This window comes from Triticum aestivum, chromosome 7B (assembly GCF_018294505.1).
Source record: "Triticum aestivum cultivar Chinese Spring chromosome 7B, IWGSC CS RefSeq v2.1, whole genome shotgun sequence".
NCBI lineage: Eukaryota > Viridiplantae > Streptophyta > Magnoliopsida > Poales > Poaceae > Triticum > Triticum aestivum.
The window spans coordinates 34084398-34094364 of NC_057813.1; positions in this window are offsets into that span (position 1 = coordinate 34084398).

A 9967-nucleotide genomic window follows, 5' to 3' on the forward strand; every position below is an offset into this window, starting at 1 on the left:
ATAGTCTCCTGGGACAAAGAATTTTAACGAGCAAATCTTAGAAACATCTCCACCTTATCGTTAACCATCGTCGCCAGAATCAAATTCAGGAGCCGCAATCTGTACCCTACCGATGGCTAGGAACAACTCTAGCATGGTCAGCAGCTTCAAGAATGCTTTCCAAGTGAACTGGTACGTGGTTTCTTTTTTTGGCTGCAGAAACTTGTGCCTTTGTGCAAACATAGAGGGTGTGTTTGGTTGCCCCCATGCAGCCCAACCTGACCCGTGCGGGATGTGCGCGGTCTGTTTAGTTGCCTGGGCTACATGCGATTTATGACCAGCACGGACCTTAAAGCAGATCGCAGCCTGGCCTAGCGGCAGTTTCTGGCTCGGCGCGGCCACGCGTGCGAGGCAGTTGCACGCCTCGGGCAGCGCGGGAGATGGAGGGGACGTCTCATAACTCGCCTCCGCTCTCCTGTCACCGCCCAGTCGCATTGTTCCCACCGCTCCCTCTCTCCCTCACCGCCCCTCCCTCTTCTCTCCTTCGATGGCTCCGCCTCGCCCACCGCCGCGCCGTCCTCTGACCCCCGTCAACCAGCGCATCGCCAACATCCAGGAGCGCTGGCTGGCCTGGCTCCAGAACTCGGGCTGGGACCTGGCGTCGGCGCTGCGAGCGTCGTCCCCCATCTGCTGCCGGCCACCACGAGCGCCGGCCAATGCAGTGCGGGTCGTTCCTGCTCCGCCGCCGATTCCGGACCTCGTGGTCCTGGGCTCGGCGCCGGCGCCGTCCACAAAGCCGCCGCTTCTTGGGACCCCATTGGGCAGGGGGGTTCTTGACCCCCGTCCAAGGCTTTCCTACTGTCGGCGGGCCGTCCTCCTCGACCTCCGGCGTGGCGATGAGCACGGGGCCGATGCTGCAGGCCGCCGGCTCCTCCTCTGCTCCGCCACCTCTGTCCTTCCCGCCGGGGTTTTCACCCCGACCTCGGTTCACTGCGACTGCGCGTGCTCCGGTGAATCAAGCCCCCTCAATGCTTGCTCGTAGATGTAGATTATGCTGAATAAATAGGCAATTTTTTGACTAATTTAATCCATAAATAGATGACTAGCATGGCATTGACAGAATTAGCAACATACTGGTACTGATCTAAACGAGCACGTACTACGCAAACAGTAGACAGATCTACACATAATGCTAATACTGCTAATACGGAAATAATCAGGAGAGGGATATACGTGCTATACCCTCCAGTAGGCAATGCAGAAGCCGTTGCGACGGTGGCGGCAGCAGCGGTGTCCTCGGCGGCCTTCTTGTCAGCCTCGAGCTTCTCGGCGGCGGCACGTTCGGCGTCGGTGGACATGGTGATGATGAGGGCGACGCGGTCGTAGATGAAGTAGACAAACAGCAAGCAGTCGCATAGTCGCTTCCCAAAAACCTATTCGCCCCTCTCCCGTACAGGAACCGGAGGGCCGGGTTTCGAAGACCTGCTCTCCCGTCGACCGTGTACACGACGGGCGGGATGGAGTCACCGGCGGCGGCAGCAGCAAAGGAACGACGGTGGGCAGTGCGCGTGAGCAGATGTGATATGTTCGTGACGGCTAGGGTTAGGAGACACCGCACACTTATATAGGCGCAACCGCGTGGAGAGACGTGGGCTCGACCCACGTCTGAGTTCGTGACAGCCCACAATATGACGTCTAAGATCGTGGCCTAGCTGTCAGAAACTCTCCGTTAGTGAATGGCAAAAATAAGCGCGTAGGTGTGAGCTCGGCTCGGCTCAATCCCGCAACCCGCGGCGCGTCGTGACGAGGCGTGGCGGGTGGCGGAGGAGGAGTGCACGAGGGCCTCTTCTATTCTCAAGCTCCAATAGCATGTGGAAGAGAAACCTTTATAAATAGGTCCAACTCCTTCTCCACTACCGGGGTGGGACTAAACTTCCCACTACACCTAGTGCCAAATAACCCACATGGGCCCTTGGAGATTTTTCAGAAATTGCTATATGGGCCTAAAGCCCATCCCAAATTTCAGCAATTCCCCACCAGATCTCAAGGGCCCATTGTGTCCTCTGTTCCAATTGCTGTTTCGATATACCAGTGTTTATGTGAAGACCTGGTAAGGTTGAGCTTCACCTAGAGCAAGTAGCTACACTCCTTCACAACTGAACAATGGACTATGCCTTGAATTGCCAGTTTGGCGTAAAGAAGCTTCACCACATTTCTTACTGGTACTAGGCTGCCGAAGGCTGACCCCTCGGGTGGAGCATATAAGTCACACTCCTGGGCTATTCATGAGCTTACTAGAGATCACCCCAATCTCATAGACTGTGACCAGCAGTCGGGCTCACATAGGTGTGTTCCTCCAAAGATCGCTCTATAGGAATAGCATCTTGCTTACATAAGCTTTGGAACACATTAAGACAATAGTCATCCCACCATACAGTATTGAGAGTATTGCATTTCCAACGGAGTGGGTTAGTATAGTTACTCTCCTCAGTTTACCACTGGCTTGTTTTCCCAGTTCCTGCTTCACGGGATCTCCGATCACATAGGTTGGGTTACCACCATGGCAACTCATGTGGGTCTCATACCCATCTCCCTCGATGCATTATCTATCACAACACGTGATAGCCCTTTTGTAAAGGGATCTGCCAGATTCTTAGTCGTATGGACATACTCCAACGCTATCACTCCGGAGTTTCTTAATTTTATGACAGCTTTTAATCTCATTCTTATGTGTTTGTTGGACTTCATGTTGTCCTTTGAACTCTTCACCTTGGTGATGACAGTCTGATTGTCACAGTTCATAAGGATAGCCGGAACAGGTTTATCAACCAATGGCAAGTCCATCAATAGATCTCGAAGCCATCCTGGTTCGACACCAGATGTGTCTAGTGTTGTTAATTCTGCTTCCATTGTCGATCTCGTTAAGATCATTTGCTTGCAAGACTTTCAGGAAACAGCGCCACCTCCAAGAGTAAACATATACCCGGTTGTGGCCTTCATCTCATCAGCATTAGAGATCCAATTCGCATCACTATACCCTTCAAGTACCGAGGGGTATCCTGTATAGTGAAGTCCGCAGTTCATAGTACCCTTCAGATAGTGCATAATTCTCTCACTAGCACGCCAATGTACATCACCCGGTTTAGAAACAAACCGGCTCAGTTTGCTCACAGCAAACGCAATGTCAGGCCTCGTTGCGCTCGCTAGGTACATCAGTGAACCAATAATTTGAGAGTATCTCAGTTGATCTTTAGTCGTGCCTTCGAACTTTCGAATCAACATGCTAGGATCATATGGTGTTTGGGATGGTGTGCAGTCCGAATATCCAAAACGACTCAACACCTTCTCAACATAATGGGATTGCAGAAGTGTAATCCCACCCTCATTATCTCTCAGTAGCTTGATGTTCAAGATAACATCAGCCACACCAAGGTCCTTCATCTCAAAGTTCTGAGATAGAAACGACTTGACCTCCTCAATGACTTTGAGGTTTGTTCCAAATGTCAGTATGTCATCAACATACAAGCACAGTATAACTCCTTCGCCTCCACCATGGCGATAGTATACACATTTGTCAGCTTCATTAACAACGAAGCCAGCAGATGTCAGAGTTGTATTGAACTTATCATGCCATTGCTTAGGTGCTTGCTTCATACCATATAAATATTTCAGCAACCTACACACCTTTCTTTCCTGACCATCTATCACAAAGCCATCTGGCTGTTGCATGTAGATTTCCTTGTTTAGCTCTCCATTCAAAAAAGTCATCTTAACATCCATCTGGTGGACAAGAAGACAATGCGAGGCCGCCAACGAGAGTAATACTCGAATGGTGGTCAGTCTAGCCACAGGTGAATAAGAATCGAAGAAATCTTCCTCTTCTTTCTGGTCATAGCCCTTGGCCACAAGCCTAGCCTTGTACTTCTCAATCGTACCATCGGGCCTAAGCTTCTTCTTGAACACCCACTTACATCCCAATGGTTTGCAACCATAGGGACGCTCAGTGATCTCCCATGTCCCGTTAGCCATGATGGAATCCATCTCGCTACGGACCGCATCCTTCCAGTAATCAGCTTCTGGAGAGGCATACACTTCTTAAATAGAAGTGGGAGTATCATCCACGAGGTACACGAAGAAATCATCACCAAAGGTCTTTGTGTTGGGTTCTACGGTAGGGTGCGTCGAATGCAAATTAAAATTTTCCTACGCGCAGAACAACCAGGAACATGCTACGGGAGATGGATCACAGTTTGTTACCACAAGACGCGCAGTGCCGTCCAGCAGAAGAAGAATTGGGGCTGCGCGTCCGCGTGGTTCGTCTCCTCCTTGTTCGATCTCCCTCAAACAGCCGGTCGTCGGTTCCCACGTACAGGTTCGCCGGAGCGGCGCAAGCGCAGCGCCTCTAACGGTATCCACGCGTGCAGGAGGAACGTCGTGCGGCGTACTGCTAGGTCCGATCACACAACCGGCGGCGAGTGGAGGTGTCTATTCGCAACACATGCAAACCCTAGTGACAGCGCCGAAGCGATCAATCACATGAGTGTGTGGCACCTCCACTTTATATAGGCGTGCATCGCGGGCTCAACACTTGGGCCTCGCACGGACCCTAAAGCCCATAAGTCTACTCGGCCACAATCCGAATACAAGTCGGATCACACCCGACTAGTGTCCTCGGATCCGACCTCGTAGGTTCCTTCCCTTAAGCGTGCGACCCCTTAGGTTCAAGCCGGCTTGGTCGCAGTTCAGATCACCTCCGAACTGCACTGTTGGTAGCGGCCCCTAGCAAGGCATGCCGAACACCAAGCGGACTATGAAGCTGGTTAGGCGAACCTGTACATCATACTTCTGTTCCCTTTGCCACAAGATATATGTTGTCGGGCTCAAGGCGAGTCTGTCATCCTTGTGCTAGCCCGACCTCTTTCTCGTTCCAGTGATGCCGACCACAAACCGGATTATCTCATAATCCATGTCGCATGGACATGCTTATCTTGGTCGGATCACACGAGGGGCCCAGAGTATATCTCTCCTGATCGGAGGGGAAAATCCCATCTTGCTCGGCCACGTCTCGCAGCATAGGTCTAGACAAACCCGAAACCTACCTTTGTAACTACCCAGTCACGGAGTAGCATTTGGTTGGCCCAAAGCAAGTCTGTCACCATCCCCAGTACATGTGTCAGCTCAGGTCTTAGGACATAGAACGTATGTTGTACTAGAGACTCACAGATGACATACCGTTGCGTCTCATAGTTGGGTCTGTCCGACTCGGACCTTATCTCGACTCGGATCCGACTACGTCGAATCCGAGCAGACCTTTCCAAGTCCATATTATCCGTTTAGCATCCAATGCTCCATGGCTAGTGAGACCAAGCCATCGACCGTGTCATATGCTAGTCTAGTCGGCTGCGCGTCCACACAACCCTTTCGACTAGGGACCTTTTAGGACAGTCATCATACAATGCATAGTCCCACAAACAAGTCACGTACTTGCTGATACACATCATTGATAATGTCCAAGGACTATCTTTATTCACAAACACATAAGAAATATCATCATACATGATTGCCTCTAGGGCATATCTCCAATAGTCCCCCACTTGCACTAGAGTCAATCAAATAGACATCGAATGCCCATAGCTCTAACATGCCCCTCATGCTTGGGTTGTGGAAGCGGCTTAGTCAACGGATCTGCAATATTTGCATCCGTGTGAATTTTGCATAACTCTACATCACCATTCTTTACGATCTTTCGTATCAGGTGATATTTCCGATCTATGTGTCTTACCTTGTGGTGATTCCTCGGCTCCTTGGCTTGTGCGATGGCACCAGAATTATCACAATAAAGGTCCAACGGTTTTACCGAGGCTGGGAAAATACCAGGATCATCCAGAAAGTTCCGGATCCAAACACCGCCCTTCGCAGCTTCACAAGTCGCAATGTATTTGGCTTCTGTGGTAGAATCGGCCATCGTATCTTGCTTGGAACTCATCCAGCTCACTGCTCCTCCATTCATGACGTACACGAATCCGGACAGTGATCGACAATCATCTCTGTCGGTTTGGAAACTAGCATCGACGTAACCCCTTACGACGAGCTATTCCTCACCTCCATAAACTAGGAACATCTCTTTAGTCCTTCTCAAGTACTTCAAAATAGTCTTTACCGCTGCCCAGTGACTCTCACCTGGGTTGGCCTAGTATCTACTTGTTGGGCTTATTGCAAAAGCAACATCGGGTCGCGTACATATCATGGCATACATGATGGACCCGATTGTCGAGGCATATGGAATCCTACTCATCCTGCTTCGCTCATCAGATGTCGAAGGACTCCGAGTCTCGCTTAGCCTTATACCATGTGAGAGTAGCAAGAACCCTTTCTTCGCCTCACTCATGTTGAACCGCTTCAACACTTTATCTATGTACGTGCTCTGGCTTAAGCCGAGCAGCCTCCTTGATCTATCTCTATAGATCTTAATGCCTAAAATGTACATTGCGTCACCAAGGTCCTTCATCGAAAACTTGCCATTCAATGACTCCTTGGCCGAGTTCAGCATCGAAACATCATTTCCGATCAGTAGTATGTCATCCACATACAAGATCAAAAACACTATTGAGCTCCCACTTAACTTCTTGTATAAACAAGAGTCCTCTTCGCTTTTGATGAAGCCGAAACCAGTGACGACCTCATCAAAACGAATGTTCCAGCTCCGAGATGCTTGCCTCAACCCATAAATGGATCTCTTGAGCTTGCATACTTTACTAGTGCTAGTCGGATCGACAAAACCCTCGGGCTGTATCATATACACGTCCTTGGTTAAATTTCCAGGAAGGAAAGCCGTCTTGACATCCATCTGCCATATCTTGTAATCGAAATATGCAGCTATAGCTAGTATGATCCTTACCAATTTCAGCATCGCTACGGGCGAGTAAGTCTCGTTGTAGTCAATTCCTTGAACTTGTCCATAACCCTTAGTGACAAGCTGAGCTTTGTGGATCTGAACATTTCCATCCACATTGGTTTTCTTATTAAAGACCCATTTGCAACCAATGGCTGTTACGCCAGGCGGCGGATCAACAAAGTCCCAGACTTGATTCTCATCCATGGACTTTAACTCGGATCTCATGGCCTCCATCCATGCCTCGGAATCTGGGCTCACCATCGCTTCTGCATACATGGCCGGCTCGTCACTTTCTAGCAACAATACATCACGCACTCTGCGCAATCTTTCTGACCTCCGTGGTTCCGGTGCCGCTTCCACTACGAGTTCCCTGACTGACTCCGGTATGATCTCATCACCAGCCGAGATGTCCCCGAGTGGTCCTTGAATTTCTTGGAGTCGGACCCGTCCTCCCACTAGCCTCCTGAGTGAGAAACTCTTTCTCAAGAAAAACCCCGTTCCAAGCAACAAACACTGTGTTCTCTTCCCGGTTGTAGAAGTTGTACCCTAAGGTTTCCCTCGGATATCCCATGAATATGCATTTATCCGACTTGGGTGTAAGCTTGTCTGACATAAATCGCTTGACAAATGCTTCACAACCCCAAATCTTTAGAAAAGACAAACTGGGACTCTTCCCGGTCCACATCTCATGTGGTGTCTTGTCTACGGATTTTGATGGTACCCTGTTAAGTGTGAAAGCTGCAGTTTCTAGAGCGTATCCCCAAAATGACAAGGGTAAATCCGATTTGCTCATCATAGACCGGACCATGTCCAACAAGGTCCTATTCCTCCGTTCCGACACGCCGTTTCTCTGTGGCGTACCCGGAGGTGTGAGCTGAGGTACTATACCTCGGCTTTTCAGATGATCATCAAACTCCTGGCTTATGTACTCACCTCCACGATCAGATCGTAGAAGCTTTATTGTCTTGCCGAGCTGATTCTCAACCTCGTTCTGAAACTCTTTGAACTTTTCAAAAGTTTCCGACTTGTGCCTCATCAAATAGATATATCCATATCTACTCAAGTCGTCGGTAAAAGTCACGAAGTACTGATAGCCACCTCTGGCAGTTGTGCTCTTGGACCACACACATCACTATGCATAAGATCCAATAGCTCGGACGCCCTCTCGCAACTCTTTGCAAAAGGAGATTTATTCATCTTGCCGAGCAAGCATGATTCACATGTCTCAAACGTCTCGAAGTCAGACGAAGTTAGGAGCCCATCATCATGGAGCTTCTTCATGCGTTTCAGACTAATGTGTCCAAGCCGGCAATGCCAGAAGTATGTCGGATTTATCTCATTTGGCTTATGCTACTTGACATTCACATTATAGACCGATTCCTGTTCTAGATTCAATATAAATAGCCCATCAACAATGGGTGCATAGCCATGGAACATACCATTCAAATAAAATGAACAAGCATTGTCCTTTAAATTGAATTCATAACCTTGACTCATCAAACATGAGGTAGAAATAATGTTCCGACTAAGTGCAGGAATGTAATAACAATTATTCAATTCGAAAATAAATCTAGAAGGAAGCTGGAGCTGCATCGTGCCGACCTCCAACACGGCAACTCTTGCTTTGTTGCCGACCCTGATGTCAATCTCCCCTTGTGCCACACGCCTAGTTCTTACCAAGCCCTGCATCGAGTTGCAAATATGAACAACTGATCCGGTATCAAATACACAAGAGCTACTAGGTATGTCAGCAAGGTAAAAATATCCTCGAAGAATGTAGCATCCTTAGACTCCATAATTATATCGACCTTCTGGTCAGGTACCTCACATTTCACTACTAGAAATCTATAGCCAACGTTGTTCTTAGCATAGCCCAAATTAACGCAGTCCACAGTCTTTGGTCCGAGCTTACGCTTTTTTGGGGATCGGCACATTAACTTTCGCCAAACAACCCCAAGTGCGCAAGTACGAGAGTGTTGTCCTTCTCTTTGCCCATTTCTCATAGGGAGTGATCTCATTATCCTTTGTTGGAACTTTATTCAGGACATGACATGCCGTCAATATAGCCTCCCCCACCATGCCTTGGATAAACCCGATGTATCTAACATGGCGTTAACCAAATCAGTTAGAGTACGGTTTTTCCGCTCAGCAACCCCGTTTGACTGGGGTGAATAGGGAGACGTCCTCTCATGAATAATGGCGTGTTCCGCACAAAAGGAATCAAACTCACTCGAGAAGTACTCTCCACCATGATCTGACCAGACTCGTTTAATTTTCTTTTCAAGTTGATTCTCAACTTCTGCCTTATAGATCTTAAAGTAGTGTAGATCCTCATCTTTAGTATTTAACAGATACACATAGCAATATCTAGTGGAATCATCTATCAATGTCATGAAGTGTTTCTTTTCACCTTTAGTCAACACACGATTCATCTCACAAAGATCAGAATGTATGAGTTCTGATGGTGCCAGGTGTCTCTCCTCCGTAGCCTTGTGAGGTTTGCGAGGTTGCTTAGCTTGCACACATGAAAGGCACTTAGAACCTTTGGCTAAAGTGAAACTCGGGATTAAACCCAATTTAGCTAGCTGCGTCATAACACCAAAACTAATGTGACAAAGACGTGAATGCCAAACTTCAGATTCATTAACATTCGAATGAATATGGTTCATGACTTTATTACAAAAATCTGTGAGGGAAAGGCGGAACATCCCTCCGCTCTCATAAACTTTTCCAACAAATAGTCCATACTTAGTAACAACTAATTTATTAGACTCGAATACCAACTTAAACCCTTCTCTACATAGAAGGGAGCAACTAACGAGGTTCTTCTTGATGGCAGGGACATGCTGCACGTTCTTCAGCTGCACGATCCTTCCCGAAGTAAACTTCAGATCGATTGTGCCAACTCCATGAACAGAAGCACTCGCGCCATTCCCCATCAGTACGGACCCGTGGCCTGTGACCTGGTAAGAAGTGAACAATGAAATGTCAGCACACACATGAACACATGCACCTGTGTCCACCCACCAATCGGTGGGCTGAAACACTGAAAAATAGTAAATAAATTACCGTACCCGGATGCACCATTCTCAT